Raw genomic sequence first — 12,419 nt, 5'->3', positions numbered from 1 at the left:
ACAAACATCCACCACACAAACATCACACAAAACATCACGCACAAACATCCACCACACACAAACATCCACTGCACACAAACATCCTGCACAAACATCCACTCACACAAACATTCACCCACACAAACATCCACACACCAAACATCCACTGCAAATCCTGCACAAACATCCACAGCACACAAACATCCACTGCACAAACATCTACTGCACAACATCCACTGCTCCAAACATCCTGCACAACATCCTGCACACAACATCCACTGCACACAAACATCACTGCACACAAACATCCACTGCACACAAACATCCACCACACACAAACATCCACCACACACAAACATCCACTGCACACAAACATCCACTGCACACAAACATCCACTGCACACAAACATCCACTGCACACAAACATCTTCACCGCACACAAACATTCACCGCACACAAACATCCACCACACACAAACATCCACCACACACAAACATCCACTGCACACAAACATCCACTGCACACAAACATTCACCGCACACAAACATCCACCACACACAAACATCCACTGCACACAAACATCCACCACACACAAACATTCACCCACACAAACATCCACCACACACAAACATTCACCCACACAAACATCCACCCACACAAACATCCACTGCACAAAACATCCACTGCACACAAACATTCACCGCACACAAACATCCACCACACGCAAACATCCACTGCACACAAACATCCACCACACACAAACATCCACTGCACACAAACATCCACTGCACACAAACATCCACTGCACACAAACATCCACTGCACTCAAACATCCACTGCACACAATCATCCACTGCACTCAAACATCCACGCACAAACATCCACCACACACAAACATCCACTGCACACAAACATCCACTGCACACAAACACCACCACACACAAACATCCACTGCACACAAACATCCACTGCACACAAACATCCACCACACACAAACATCCACCACACACAAACATCCACCGCACACAAACATCCACCACACGCAAACATCCACTGCACAAACCTCCACCGCACACAAACATCCACTGCACACAAACATTACCGCACACAAACATCCACTGCACACAAACATCCACTGCACACAAACATCCACTGCACACAAACATCCACCACACGCAAAACATCCATTGCACACAAACATCCACTGCACACAAACATTCACCGCACACAAACATCCACCACACACAAACATCCACCACACACAAACATCCACCACACACAAACATCCACTGCACACAAACATCACACACAAAACATCCCACACACAAACATCCACCACACACAAACATCCACTGCACACAAACATCCACTGCACACAAACATCCACCGCACACAAACATCCACCGCACACAAACATCCATTGCACACAAACATCCACTGCACACAAACATCCACCACACACAAACATCCACTGCACACAAACATCCATAGAGGCTAGAATATGGTGGAGGACAAGGTTGTGGTCCTACTATACAGGGTAGAATATGGTGGAGGACAAGGTTGTGGTCCTACTGTACAGGTTAGAATATGGGAGGACAAGGTTGTGGTCCTACTGTACAGGTTAGAATATGGTGGAGGACAAGGTTGTGGTCCTACTATACAGGGTAGAATATGGTGGAGGACAAGGTTGTGGTCCTACTATACAGGTAGAATATGGTGGAGGACAAGGTTAGGTCCTACTGTACAGGTTAGAATATGGTGGAGGACAAGGTTGTGTCCTACTGTACAGGTGTAGAATATGGTGGAGGACAAGGTTGTGGTCCTACTATACAGGGTAGAATATGGTGGAGGACAAGGAAGTGGTCCTACTATACAGGGTAGAATATGGTGGAGGACAAGGTTGTGGTCCTACTATACAGGGTAGAATATGGTGGAGGACAAGGTTGTGGTCCTACTGTACAGGTTAGAATATGGTGGAGGACAAGGTTGTGGTCCTACTGTACAGGGTTAGAATATGGGTGTAGGACAAGGTGTGGTCCTACTGTACAGGGTAGAATATGGTGGAGGACAAGGTTGTGGTCCTACCATAGAGGCTAGAATATGGTGGAGGACAAGGTTGTGGTCCTACTGTACAGGTTAGGAATATGGTGGAGGACAAGGTTGTGGTCCTACTGTACAGGTTAGAATATGGTGTAGACAAGGTTGTGGTCCTACTGTACAGGTAGAATATGGTGGAGGACAAGGTTGTGGTCCTATCATAGAGGCTAGAATATGGTGGAGAACAAGGTTGTGGTCCTACCATAGAGGCGAATATGGTGGAGGACAAGGTTGTGGTCCTACTGTACAGGGTAGAATATGGTGGAGGACAAGGTTGTGGTCCTACTATACAGGGTAGAATATGGTGGAGGACAAGGTTGTGGTCCTACCATAGAGGCTAGAATATGGTGGAGGACAAGGTTGTGGTCCTACTGTACAGGGTGGTAGAATATGGTGGAGGACAAGGTTGTGGTCCTACATACAGGGTAGAATATTGGAGGACAAGGTGTGGTCCTACCATAGAGGCTAGAATATGGTGGAGGACAAGGTTGTGGTCCTACCATAGAGGCTAGAATATGGTGGAGGACAAGGTTGTGGTCCTACCATAGAGGCTAGAATATGGTGGAGGACAAGGTTGTGGTCCTACCATAGAGGCTAGAATATGGTGGAGGACAAGGTTGTGGTCCTATCATAGAGGCTAGAATATGGTGGAGGACAAGGTTGTGGTCCTGCCATAGAAGCTACAAAATGGTGGAGAACAACGTTGTGGTCTTACCATAGAGGCTAGAATATGGTGGAGAACAAGGTTGTGGTCCTACTGTACAGGTTAGAATATGGTGGAGGACAAGGTTGTGGTCCTACTATACAGGGTAGAATATGGTGGAGGACAAGGTTGTGGTCCTACTATACAAGGTAGAATATGGTGGAGGACAAGGTTGTGCTCCTACAGGACAGGAAACACCGAGTGAGCATTAACGGCACTAAGTCCCATTGGAGCAACGTCACAAGTGGTGTTCCCCAAGGCTCAGTACTTGGACCATTATTATTTATTGTATACATAAACGACATAGATATCGGCATAGACAGCAACATAAGTAAATTTGCTGATGACACTAAAATAGGATGTGTTATTAAATCTGACGAGGACTCGGCAAAACTACAGGAAGATCTAAACAAATTTTTCGAATGGTCTGAAAAATGGCAGATGAAATTCAACGTCGACAAATGTAAAGTACTCAGTATAGGAGATGTAAACAGGGAAACCAGATACCAGATGAACAACGATGCCATAGAAAAATCCGACTGCGAGAGAGATTTAGGAGTAATGATAAGTAGGAACCTTAAACCAAGTAAACAATGTGTTTTTGCTCGTAACAAGGCTAATAAAGTACTTGGGTTCATACAAAGGAATGTTAGTTACAAGACTAGCGAGGTCATCGTAAAACTGTATCTTGCTCTTGTGAGACCACACCTGGACTACGCAGTTCAGTTCTGGTCACCGTATTACAGAATGGATATAGAATCCTTGGAAAGAATTCAGAGGAGAATGACAAGACTAATCCCGGGCATTGGGAACCTTGAGTATAGAGACAGGCTAAAGCATCTTAATTTGCACTCCCTCGAGCGACGTAGAGCCAGGGGCGACCTGATAGAGGTGTATAAGTGGAAGGCAGGGCTAAACAAAGGGGACATTACAAAGGTACTCAAACTATCCAACCAGGAGCGAACTCGTAACAATGGTTTTAAATTTGATAAATTTAGATTTAGGCGTGAAATCGGTAAACACTGGTTTGGAAACAGAGTAGTGGATGAGTGGAACATGTTACCAGATATCATCATTAACTCGAATACGCTGAATAGCTTCAAACATAGGTTGGATGCTTATATGAGCAATAGGGGTTGGAGTGTAAATGAGGACTGCCCAGTATGGGCCAATAGGCCCGCTGCGGTTCCTCATTCTTATGTTCTTATGTTCTTGTAATTGGGACGTTAACGAGTGATAGTCAGGTGACCAACTTACACAGGACGGGTGTGGTGATGGTCAGGTGAACAACACACAGGACAAATTAGGTGATGGTCAACCACACAGGACAGGTGGCAGGTGATGGTCAGATGAACCAGCACACATGACAGGTGGCAGGTGATGGTCAGGTGACCAACACACAGGACAGGTGGCAGGTGATGGTCAGGTGACCAACACACAGGACAAGTGGAAGGTGATGGTCAGCACACAGGACAGGTGGCAAGTGATGGTCAGGTGAACAGCACACATGACAGGTGGCAGGTGATGGTCAGGTGACCAACACACAGGACAGGTGGCAGGTGATGGTCAGGTGAACAACACACAGGACAGGTGGCAGGTGATGGTCAGGTGAAAAACACACAGGACAGGTGGCAGGTGATGGACAGGTGAACAACACACAGGACAGGTGGCAGGTGATGGACAGGTGAACAACACACAGGACAGGTGGCAGGTGATGGACAGGTGAACAACACACAGGACAGGTGGCAGGTGATGGACAGGTGAATTACATTGTCTTTACCTAAACATAATTTCCTCTCATTAAACGACCTTCAATACTCTATACAGGTGGACGTAATATATCCTCGTTAACATAATAATTCATATAAACATAATTATTTACCATCAGCATTAATCTCAACAAACTTTACTCCACATTAATCTAAAACATACAAGCGAACAGGTAAATATTCATTACTCTTTCTTATGTTGTCAATGTATATAATTTTCTTCCCCGTTGCATTTTTGTGTATACTGTATATTGTTCGCGTATTTTTCGTTCTTTGAAACAAGGCTGAAACATTTCACTGAAGGTTTGCCCTAAATTATAAGCCAGAATGTTAATATTCCCGTAGTAATTTTTTAAGTGTAATTCAAATTACCAGAGTGAACCCAGCAATTTTTAGGGGTATTTTTAAAAATATAACTGGGAGTGATTTACAGGCCCCCAAGTCTTGGCAAAGAAGCAGCTCAGCCCATATGGCAGGAAATGAGTAGGGCAGCAAAATATAACAACCTATGCATTATGGGGGATTTCAACTTCAGAGATATTGACTGGGACAACATTGTAGGCGACTATGAATCTGAAGACTTCCTAGACGCAGTACAGGACAATTTTTTTAAACAACTAATTACAGAACCTACTAGAAGTGACAATATATTAGACCTAGTATTACCAAATAAAGAAAATATTATCAGAGATATCACAGTAGGGGAAGAACTAGGTAACAGTGATCACAGAGAAATCAGGTTCACCCTAAATTGGGAAACGAAAAACAATGACAATATGGTCAGAGTCCCAAACTTTCGGTTGGCGGATTATCAGGGGTTAAGAAGGTACCTAGGTGAGGTCACCTGGGAACAGTCACGTCAGTCCCCAGTAGGAAGGGGTGAGGTCATAGATGACACAACAATTGATCATGACTATAATATATTCACCAGTATACTACATAAAGCACAAGAACAAAATATACCATACAGAAAAATTAGGTCAAATAAGAATGAGCCAAGGTGGATGACCAGAAAACTTAAACATGACATAGGAATAAAGAAAGGAATATATAAGAAATTAAAGGGAGGGGAGGAGCAGCTCAGAAACAGGTATAATGAACTATCTAGGAATGTTAAGAAAAATGTAAGGAAAGCAAAGAGAGACTATGAAATCAAAATAGCAAGAGAATCCAAGGCGAATCCCAAGGGATTTTTCCAGGTATATAGGACAAAGGTCAAGGACAAAGTTGGGCCTTTAAAGTCAGGGAGGGGAGAAGTGATAAATGGCAGTGAAGAAATAAGCAAAGCATTGAACAGCTACTTCTTATCAGTTTTCACAGAAGAAATTTGCGATGAAATTCCGGAGGTGGAACTGATATTTAAGGGAAAGGAAGAAGAGAAATTAAAGAATATCACTATCAGAAAAGAGGATGTTCTTAAAAAGATAAATAAACTAAAGAATACAAAATCCCCAGGGCCGGATGAAATTTTTCCTCGAGTCTTAAAAGAGTGTAGGGAACAGATTAGCGGACCCCTCGTAAACTTATTTACAAAATCATTAGACACTGAGTACAACTTTGTTCTGGTACACCACTTATCATAATGAACAATCCTATCATGGTGCACAACTTGTTCTGGTACACCACTTATCATGGCGCACAACTTGTTCTGGTACACCACTTATCATGGCGCACAACTTGTTCTGGTACACCACTTATCATAATGAACAACCTATCATGGTGTACAACTTGTTCTGGTACACCACTTATCATGGCGCACAACTTGTTCTGGTACACCACTTATCATGGCGCACAACTTGTTCTGGTACACCACTTATCATAATGAACAACCTATCATGGTGCACAACTTGTTCTGGTACACCACTTATCATGGCGCACAACTTGTTCTGGTACACCACTTATCATAATGAACAACCTATCATGGTGTGCAACTTGTTCTGGTACATCACTTATCATGGCGCACAACTTGTTCTGGTACACCACTTATCATGACGCACAACTTGTTCTGGTACACCACTTATCATAATGCACAACCTATCATGGTGTACAACTTGTTCTAGTACACCACTTATCATGGCGCACAACTTGTTCTGGTACACCACTTATCATGGCGCACAACCTATCATGGTGTGCAACTTGTTCTGGTACATCACTTATCATGGTGCACTACTTGTCCTAGTACACCACTTATCATGGTATACAACTTCTGGTGCACAGCTTATCATGGTGCACTCCTTGTTCCGGTACACAACTTATCATGGTGCTGAACTTGTCGTGGTCCACTACTTGTTCTTGTGCACAACTTATCATGGTGAACAACATGTTCTAGTACACTACTTTCGATGGTATGTCACTTAACATAGTTCCCAACTTGTTCTGGTGCACAACATATCATGGTGCCCTACATGTTCTGGTCCACCATTTATCATGTTACCCCATTTATCATGGTACACCACTTATAATTGTACACCACTTATTATGGTACTCACATTGTTCTGGTACACAACTTACCATGGTACACAACATGTTCTCGTACACCAATTATCATGGTGCACTATTTGAAATGGTACACAACTTATCGTGGTGCTCAAATTATCCTAGTACACCACCTATAATGGTATACAATATATGGTGCTCAACTTATCATGGTACACAACTTAAAATGGTGCACAACTTTTCATGGTGCACAACATGTTCTAGTGCAACACTTATCATGGTACATCACTTATCATGGTACACACTTTGGTCTGGTACACTACTTATTATCGTGCATAACTTGTTCTGGTACACCACTTATCATGGTTCACAACATGTTATAGTATACCACTTATCACGGTGCACAATATGTTCTAGTACACCACTTATCATGGTGCACCACTTATCATGGTGCACTACTTGTTCTGGTGCACAACTTATCATGGTGCACAACTTGTTCTGGTACACCACTTATCATGGTGCACTACTTGTTCTGGTGCACAACTTATCATGGTGCACTACCTGTTCTGGTACACCACTTATCATGGTACACCACTTATCATGTACAACACTTATCATGGCACACAAATTGTTCTGGTGCACAACTTATCATGGTGCACTACCTGTTCTGGTACACCACTTATCATGGTACACCACTTATCATGTACAACACTTATCATGGTACACAAATTGTTCTGGTACACAACATATCATGGTGAACTACTTGTTCTGGTACACCACTTATCATGGTGCACAACTTGTTCTGGTACATCATTTATCATGATGCACTTCTTGTTCTGGTACACCACTTATCATGGTGCATTCCTTTTCCTGGTACACCACTTATCATGGCTTACTACATTATTCTGGTACACCATTTATCATGGTTCACTACTTATTCTGGTATGCCACTTATCATGGTGCACTACTTGTTCTGGTACACCATTTATTTTGGTGCACAACTTATCATGGTGCACTACTTGTTCTGGTATGCAACTTATCATGGTGCACTACTTGTTCTGGTATGCAACTTATCATGGTGCACAACTTGTTCTGGTACACCACTTATCATGGTGCACTACTTGTTCTGGTGCACACCATATCATGGTGCACTACTTGTTCTGGTGCACACCATATCATGGTGCACTACTTGTTCTGGTGCACACCATATCATGATGCACTACTTGTTCTGGTACACCACTTATCATGGTGCATTCCTTTTTCTGGTACACCACTTATCATGGCTTACTACATTATTCTGGTACACCACTTATCATGGCTCACTACATTATTCTGGTACACCACTTATCATGGTGCACTACTTGTTCTGGTATGCAACTTATCATGGTGCATAACTTGTTCTGGTACACCACTTATCACGGTGCACTACTTGTTCTGGTACACCACTTATGATTGATTGAAACAGTTTATTTAGCCAGAAAAATACAGATACAGAGTGGATAATAATAACAATATTAACATGGCTGAGCCAGTTGAGAACCTGAGCTCTCTTTGAGGCACCTGATATATACTATACATTTATCTCAAGGAAGTATTATGTAACATTTAGTATCATCTGGAATAGTACAATAGCATGGTAGTAATAAGTACATCTCATAGTGTTACCACAGTTATCACTTTAATATATATTTATTTTATTATTTATTATTTTTATTTATTTTTTATTTTTTTATTTATACATACATATACACATACATATACATATATACACACACACACACATATATATATATAAATAAATACATATATACAGTATATATATATATATATATATATATATATATATATATATATATATATATATATATATATATATATATATATATATATATATATATATATATATATATATATATATATATATATTGTCATGTGCCTATAACTCTTATGAACACGCATGTCGAGTAGTATCTGTTTACGCCTCCACTCCACACAAGCTATTAATAACTTGATATTTTTACTATTATCTTATTGTTGTTCTTAGATACTTATGTTAATTGTATATCTATGTATGTCATTAATATGCATCATTTGTGTTACTCTGTTAAGTCAAACCAAGAGTAGTATTAATTAGTAATACACTATTTGGCAACTGTCCTGGGTCACGTGAGCTAAGACGCTCCTCACTCATATGCTGTGTGGCCAGAGACTCTCTCTCTAGTAAACCGTGGTGTAGGTAGGACGTGTCCACCCTGAGTCTAGCCCCGACACTTGCCCAGTACAGACATGCCTTGTTTAGTCATCTACAATACCCTAGTGGTACCTGGTAATTAGTGGCACGTTAACTTAGGCCTAGGAAGGGATCCTGGTGTTAAGGAATCTCCTATTTGGTAGGAAATAACCAGTTGGTTGTGATTGCTGTGTATATATTGTAATGTCTGTGTTTAATATAGCTAATGTTAAGTATCACTCTTATTTTAATATACAATCACTTATTCCCTTAAATTCCATGATTGCTAGACAGTACTCTTTTAAGAACATAAATTGAATTATTTAATTATCTTCCAAATTGTGACTCACTTACTCCAACTTATTCATATTTATTCAAGTACATTCAGTTGAGTCGGTTTTTGTAGGGATAATTATTGTTGTGTTCCCTGTTTGTTCCTTTATTTGATGATAACTTGGGGTAGGTTTCACTCCCCAGGTATAAAGGATATTGGGATCACGACAATATATATATATATATATATATATATATATATATATATATATATATATATATATATATATATATATATATATATAAATTGTTCTGAACTTCTACTTAGTTTGTATTCACCCCTGAAGATGTGAATTACACGAAAGCGCTTGCGAACTTCGTGTTTTCTTTTTCCTTTTGGTTATCAGCATATACCTGGATCACGCGCACCTACAGTGATTTATTTGCACGTATATATATATATATATATATATATATATATATATATATATATATATATATATATATATATATATATATATATATATATATATATATATATATATATATATATATATATATATATACAGTACATATAAATTACAGTGGAATTGAAAAACATAAGTATAATGGGGGAGCAGTACAACCTGGGTTGTACAGTAATATGGTTGAATAAGAGGACAGAGCTGTCAGGATTATGTCTAGTTGGCAATTATGTTTATTGCAATGGTAATTGCTTATTGATTTACATGATAATTTCCGATAAAACGGTTTTGATGGTACAATAAAAGCAGGTACTGTAAATATAGTAAGTGTTACAAGAAATATTAATACTTCGACAATAGATATTTTTTAAGAGATGATTTAAAGGAAGGGAGCATATTTTTTGCTCGGATATGTGGGGGTAAGTTGTTCCACACCTTCACACCATGATATTTTCTGGAGATCTGGGACTGAGAGGAGCGCATGGGGCGGTGGACTTAGTAGCTCCGGGTGCCTTAAGTTGTATCTCTGATTATTCTGGAATTGGAAATAATTATTATCAAGCAGTATGGTCGACAGTATCGAAGGCTTTAGAGAGTTCCAAGAATATACCGACTGTGAACTGACTGTCATCAAAGGAATTTAAGATGTCATTAGTAAAGGATAGCAGAGCACTCTCACTCGACCTTCTAGCTCTAAATCCAAACTGGGAGTCTGTAAAGATGTTATTGGCATTGCAGAAGGAATTTAGTCTATTACATGCTAGCTTTTCCAGTATCTTACTCAAGGCTGGGAGGACTGATATGGGGCGGTAATTCTTGTAGAGACCTTTGTCCCCAGAATTTTTATATGCCGGGTGGACTTTAGCAATTTTCAGTTTATCAGGAAAGACACCACTAGTGAAGGAGGAGTTACAAATGTGGAGGAGAACAGGTAGTAATAAGTGAGCCACTTTCTTAATGATGCTCATTGGTATAGTGTCTTCGCCTGCTGCTGCATCTTTGGACATTTTTATGATGGCTAGTAATTCATCTGCTGTGACAGGGGATAAGAATAATTCATTTTGCCGTCTATTATGCAGGTAAGCTCTAAATTCCTCATGATGATCAGGGATGCTCTCTGCAAGATTTTTGCCAACATTAATAAAATATTCATTGAAGTGGTTGGCAATGAGGGAGGGTTCCGTTATAACTGAATCGTTTATCGTAAAAGCTGAGTGGGGGGCCGAAGGCTGAGTGTTTCTGTTATAAATAAATTTTATAACATTCCATGTTTTGTTACCGTCGTCTGATGCTGACTGGAGCTTATTGGTATAATAATTACGTCTGGCATTTCTAACTGCTTGAGTTACTCTATTTCTGATACTTCGGAAAGCATCACCGAAAGTTATGGGTCTCTTTGCAAATTTCCTTTGGAGTTTGTGTTTTTCCTTTATCATTATCTTAATTTCGCTTGTGATATAGGGTTTGGAAATGGATACAGTTTTCACTGACTTAGTCTTGAGCGGGAATCATTTATCAAAGCAAGCATTGAAGATGCAAGAGAAATTTCAGCTGTTCACGTTAGGGATGTTGGAGGCATAGACAAGATCCCAGTTAGCATTCATTAGGTTGTTTTCAAAAAGGAGCGTGTTGTCGGTGCAGTAGTCTCTGTATTGAATTGAGACTTTACTAGACCTTTCAGGTCTTGTGGCTGTTTTATACATGGCAAAAACTAGGAAGTGATCTGAGATATTGTTATAAAAAATTCCACTTGCTAGGATGTTAGGAGTGTTGTTAGTCCAGATATGATCTATCACAGTGGCAGAAGTGGCAGTTAATCTAGTGGGTTTGGTTATAGTGATGAAGAAGAGTTTAGATTTAGATTGACAGGTAGCAAGAAGGTCTAATACTGAGGTGTCGGTTTCTGATCTTAATAGATCAAGGCTGAAATCTCCTGTAATGTAGCAAAGTTTCCTCTCTGACCTTATAATAGAGATAAGCTCCGAAAATTTATAAGGAAAATTCCTTCCATTAGTGTGGGGTCTTCTGTAGATTATTCCTACTAGGATATTTCGTGAGTCGTTACGTAATTCAATGAAAACACTTTCCATGTACTCCTCCTGAACCTTTAAATCATCTCTTATAGAAGTGTTATACTTGATATCAACATACAGGGCGACACCACCACAGAATCCAAGTACATCAAATTTGTGGGCAATAGAAGATAAACACTGATCTAAAAAGGTATCTAGATGAAGGGGAATACTGCTGATGTTATGGCTAATCAAGGAGAAGGAATGAGGTAGTAGGAGACTAGAACTAAACTCGGGGGAGTCAGGAAAGTAATAGTTACAGTTTGGATTGTTGTAACCCATTGAGTTTTGTAGAAAGGCATCAGGATCGATATGAGGGAGTATTGTGTCGACACCATGGGTAAATGGGGTGTAACACATACGATCTAGCACATCTAAGGGAATAAGAACATAAAA

This window comes from Homarus americanus, unplaced genomic scaffold (assembly GCF_018991925.1).
Source record: "Homarus americanus isolate GMGI-L3 unplaced genomic scaffold, GMGI_Hamer_2.0 scaffold824, whole genome shotgun sequence".
NCBI classification, from domain to species: domain Eukaryota; kingdom Metazoa; phylum Arthropoda; class Malacostraca; order Decapoda; family Nephropidae; genus Homarus; species Homarus americanus.
This window is presented reverse-complemented; position numbering follows the sequence as displayed.